The following is a 6,000-nucleotide window of genomic DNA, read 5'->3' as shown; positions in this document are numbered from 1 at the left end:
TGTCCCTACAATATATTACAAAATTATATTCAAACGAGTCTAACCCTGCATTTCACTGTGTCTTTAATCCTCTTTATGAGGATTTGTATAACAAAAAAATCTTCTCTTGTTCCTCCTCTTGGGCTCAGAATTAAGCCATTAATTGCTGCTGCCGGCATTGAGCTGGAAAATATAGCTTCTTCCCGTCTTCTTTCTTCTCCTCCTTGGCAATTGGTTAGGCCACAAGTCGACCTAACACTTACTAAATTTAAAAAATCAGAAACTAATGACTTACTATATAAACAAGAATATAATCAATTAAAAAGTACATATAATACATATAAATCCTTATTTACAGATGGGTCCAAGGATGGTGGCGCGGTTGCTTGTGCCACTGTCATTGGGTCCAAAACAATCTCTTCCAGATTACCCAATGACAGTTCAATTTTCACAGCAGAAGCAAACGCAATACTAACAGCTCTTAAATATATAAATAGACACCCTAAATATAAACAATATATCATATTTTCAGACTCTCTTTCTTGCCTTCAGGCCATTAAAAATATTTCTTGTAAACATCCACTTTTATTAGAAATTATTGAATTATATAATGATCTTGCAACTGGCCAATACGACATCGTCCTCTGTTGGTTACCCAGCCACGTTGGCATTTCTGGGAATACAATGGCTGATTTTGCTGCTAAGGCAGCACTCAACAAATCTGTGACACCACTTCTGATCCCATACTCTGATTATAAAGCCAGCATTAGAACATACATCCGCGATCTGATGCAAAAGAAGTGGGATGCCCAAGTAGGTATCAATAAATTACATGCAATCAAACCAACTATCGGTTACACCTACTTGGGTTGTCAGTCCAGATTTGAAGAGGTCATCATACGACGATGTCGTATTGGCCACACAAGATATACTCATGAATACCTATTGAAAGGTGAGGATCCTCCGTTTTGTATCCCTTGTGATGAAAGAATCACGGTCAAGCATGTCCTGCTTGACTGTGTTGAATATTCCATCACAAGGGATAAGTATTTTAATGTCAAAACATTGAAGGATCTTTTTTATAATGTTAATTATCATTTAATAGTTGAATTTTTAAAAGAATTAGATTTGTTAACTGATTTGTAAATAGCTAAATATTTTATTATTGGTAATTTAAATTAGTCACTGAGATTGTTAGTGGCTGTACCCTCAAAGGGGGTTGACGTAGCGTAAAATTATTGTCCTCCTGAGAGGGTACGTAAGTCCCAAAACTTTCAAAGTAAAATATAAATTATCACATTTTAAACGTAGTATTTTTGTTATTTTAACTGTTGGCTAATTTTTCCTACAATCGCCAGCGGCTGAAGGGATGGTGTAAATCCAGCTAGGATCCATGCAGGTAGCAAAAGTAATGTAAGTCCCCATGGGTCCTAGCATGGTGATCTACCTTCAGCTGGTGGCGATCTATAGCCCATTTTTATATTGTGTTGTCCCCTATAGTTAAAATGTTTTAGATTCAATTACTAGTTTTACATGTATATCTGTGATACTCTAGTTGTTTTACTGTCCTTCGTCGGCAGGTGTTTTATAATATACATATATTTTATTTCAAATATCAAATGTTCTCGTCACGATATGGCTGAAATATTGCCGATGTGACGTTAAATAATAACTCACTCACTCACTCTTATCCATTACACTGCTTGATCTAAAGTAGTCTATTAAAGTATAATTAATTACCTTACCGTGTTTATGCCAGAGGTACACCCTCATGTCCTGATCCATCCTTTCGGAAATATCACCACAAATCTGTCTCTTTGTCAACAGACTCGCGAACATGCCAGCGAATCCGATTCAATTTGAATTCACTACACTTTGAAGCCACTAGGTCACAAAACACTTTCCAAAGTGTAGAAAATAATATCCGTAGAATCGAATTTGAGCACAAAGTACACACATGAGTGTGTAAGAGTCATCACAGCTGTCGCACGCAGACGTAGAGGTGCGTGAAATCGTCAAGTTGACAGGGCACAAAATTCAACAGTATCTAAATTCGGTACAACACGGACTCCTCGTTACAGCAAAAGCGCCTCTACTCTTAAATTTTGTACCAGTACCAGTAATTAGATATCAACGACTATCTCAGTCATGCCATCAGGTTAACCTTGCGCAAACTGTCAGAGGCTCTCCTGTCGCATCTTTCCAAATTTGCACGTAAATGTAAACAATGACTTCCGAGAAAAGGTCAAGGCCATGAGGTTGCTGCCATTATTCTGGTGGGGTAAGGGTCTACTGTGGAATTTTCAAATGTGAACCAAGCTTTTTATACTTATTTGATATATGTTTTCCAACTTATCAGTTAATGATTGATGATTGATGCATTGAAAAAACAAAACGTGATTTGTTACTACTGAATCTGGAGTTTGTTAGTCATTGACGCTTTGCCACCAATCATCCCGTTTCGGGCGATGCCATTTGAGATTGGAATGCGAGGCCGCTTCACGTATTGACTCGTAACCAAAAAAAGAGCTCCACCTGAAATTGTTCATAAAATTGTCATGGTAGAATGGAGATAAACCTACTGTGTTGGAAAATCAGAGGTATATAACGAAGTTATAATAGCTCTAAATTTCATTTAAAACCGAACGCGTAGCGTGAGGTTTTAAATGAACAATTTAGAGCTATTATAATTTCGTTATATACCTCTGATTTTCCCACACAGTAGGTTTATCTCCTAATTGTCTTTACTGTTAGAAGTTTGCTATTGTTTATAATAAATTTTGCTGTTGGTAACTTTTATGACTTGTGAAATCATTTACTAGTTAAAACTGTTGTGTTGCCGTGGCTGGAAGAGAGTGATCCACATACCCACATTGTCGTAGTAAATACCTCTCCAGCCACCCCGTCGACCGTTACACTTTGTTTCTCTTTATTGTTAGAAAACAATGTGTTCAGGGTGATTTTATGAATATCATAATGGATTTCTAACACAGTCAGGAACTACTGGACATCTTTGCACGTTGAAAGTTTACCTCAGAAGGTGTTGTGGCTAAGTATCCTTGAAGTATGTGGAAAGCCATGGTTTGGTTGGTTTTATAGTTTTAGGGCGACGTGGGCCAATAAGAGGCCTATTTGCGCCCATCACATTGACTTGATTTAATAAACAATCATATGTAATTTCATCGCCAAAAGGAATCGTTTAGCTAAGATAAAAGATACGACAACATTATTAATTTGGATAGATGTATACATATATGGAATAACCTCTGCTTCGTGTTACGGATTAAAAACCTTAAGTAATCACTTCCATTTCACATGAAATACTCATTCAATAAAAAAGCAGTAGGTTCAGATGACAGAGTGTTAAAATGATTTAAAACCACAGAACTAAATCTGTCTAAGCCATTCGAGAGCCTGTCTAGATTACATCATATTTTCCAGATGACGAGACAAAATCTAAAACTGCCCGTTGCACAGACCCATACATGATATTGGGGCCCAAAACTGTTTCTAATGAGAATACATCATCAACCTCAAGTACAGCACTTCTGAGATTTTGTCTTATGTTGTTATGCCCAGGGCATGTAATTAGATAATGTTCGATGTTTTCAGGCGTCTCCAAATTGCAATGGCCACATTTAGAAGAGACCGTCTTATCTATAATACTCCTGTAGGCATTTAGCCCACAGTGTCCAAGTCTTAGACGTGAAAGAATAACCTCATCACGCCTTTTACGACGAAGAATTTTATGACCAGATTTTAGTGATGGTCTAAGTTTGTACATATGTCGGCCGGTAGTACCTGTATTCCACAACTCCTTGTAACAGATTTCGATAAAACATTTTCATAATCTTTAGGGATTGGTTGAAATTTAGATAAATCAACTTCAGGAAACTGTAACCCGGATTTGGCCAAATTATCTGCAATCTCATTCCCATGTATTCCAACATGTGCTGGGACCCACACAATGTCGCATGCAATATACTTCATGTTTAACGATGTATCCAACTTTAATATCTCATGCACAATGTCATCTCTAGATCCATTTGCACCAGCTTCTATAGCTTTGATTGCTGCCATAGAATCTGTAAAGATAATTGCTTCATGGTCATGTTCATCTACCCATCTCAATGGCCATACCCTACACACAGTTATCTGACTTGGTGGCGGTGCAGGGGAAACTGGCAGCAGATTCGTTTCATCGTGACACCGTGATCAAAAACTGATGATCTGTTGACTTCCTTCATGACTGTTTGTGGTGATGTTTTGTATGTTATGTTGAAACAAATCCCTGCAACCATAGTCATCAGGGAACTAGTCAAAAGGGCCGAAGGACAAAAGGGCCGAGAAGTGCCTAGTCAAAAGGGCCGATGGAAAAAGTCAAAAGGGCCGAGGTGAAAGTCAAAAGGGCCGTGACAAAAAGTCAAAAGGGCCGAGGTGAAAGTCAAATGGGCCGAATAGAAAAAGTTTAGAAAGGTTTTACATTATTTATTGACACATATAGCATAATATCAGCATAACATTACTAAAGCATGTAGCCAAGTTTTCATGTAATGGCAATACATATATTTAATCAACACAAGGTCACATAATTAACAAAAATGACATTATGGCAATTTACACAAGTTCATTCGTTCATAATTTACACAATTTCATAATTGGTGCGGACTGACTGGTTGAATACAGACCAACTGACCACTGTGAAGATGGAGTGACTCATCCACTGTCGCTCCATGTAGTCACAGAGACCAACCAGCTTCTGTGACGACGCTCTCAAGACAAGAATAGGAACAGAAGATGACTTTGAAACATGTGGCTATATGAATATTATGCTTATACGAATGAATGAATGTGTTCCTGGCAATGTCGCCAGATGGCTTGAAAACAGCCGCGTAGATTGACATCGGGGAGGAGTCGATCAAATACCTTCCATGTGGCAGCTTCGAAATCCATCATAATGCATCGGACTTGGGGTGGACGGGGTAGGACGAGCAGCATCTTCGTATGACTTTCAAATTCCAATTCCAAATCTTTCGGATTCTTTGGCCGAAGTTTTTCTCTACACCTGTTGGCGATACGAGCCAAATATTCAGGGTTGTCTCTGCTCCCGGATGGCAGTATTGTATCTACCTTATCGCTGGTGATATCCTCAGCTATTGACCTGGCAGACTTAAACAGGTCTTGCGTTGCAGTCCTCTTCACCTATAACAACAAGGTTGATTGATCCAATTACGAATCAATTCAATTCGTTAATATCTACCAATTAACAATTAAGGATGTTCAATTGACAATTTAACTAATCCTAATTAGGAATCAATCAATAGAAAGTACTACTCACCTGAGCTCTTACTTGGACTGAAACAATTTTGCCTGCCTCTGCTGTGTGGCTAGTTTCATGGTCTAATTCTTACCTCTCGCAGCCATTTCTGATTGTTTGGCCCGATACCCTCCTCGAACCAGACACATGTCCCGCTGTCTCTTTGGCACTAGCATGTCGATAGCGCAGATGAAAGATCCGGATGAGGTGATTGTGATTCTTGGTCTACCACTTCTCGGGAGATCTTGTTGAATTGTTGCATACATACTGTTCCTATAAACGAGATATGGTGATGGTGGTGGTGTTGAAATGGCCTGCAGCTGCAGAGTGGGGTTTTCCAGCTTCAAGACGTCCTTTTGTAGTATTTAGATGTGCAGTATTCAGTCGCGACAGTTTCAAACAAACAACACACGGAATCCAAAATGTTGACCCCTTTTGTAGTCATTGTCACTGCACATGATTGTCACAACTTGCAAAAATCCGTGAAGATCCGGGGTAGAATTGATCTTCAGCAACCCATGCCTGTCGTAAGAGGCGACTAACGGGATCGGGTGGCCAGGCTCGCGGACTTGCTTGACACATGTCATCGTTTCCCAATGGCGTCGATCGATGCTCATGCTTTTGATCACTGTATTGTCTGGCCCAGACTCAATTATTTACAGACCGCCGCTATATAGCTGGAATATTGCTGAGTGCGGCGTAAA

The sequence above is a fragment of the Haliotis rubra genome, unplaced genomic scaffold, assembly GCF_003918875.1.
Source record: "Haliotis rubra isolate DU_JTF1 unplaced genomic scaffold, ASM391887v1 Scf475, whole genome shotgun sequence".
In the NCBI taxonomy this organism is placed as follows: domain Eukaryota; kingdom Metazoa; phylum Mollusca; class Gastropoda; order Lepetellida; family Haliotidae; genus Haliotis; species Haliotis rubra.
Note: the sequence above shows the minus strand (reverse complement) of the source record.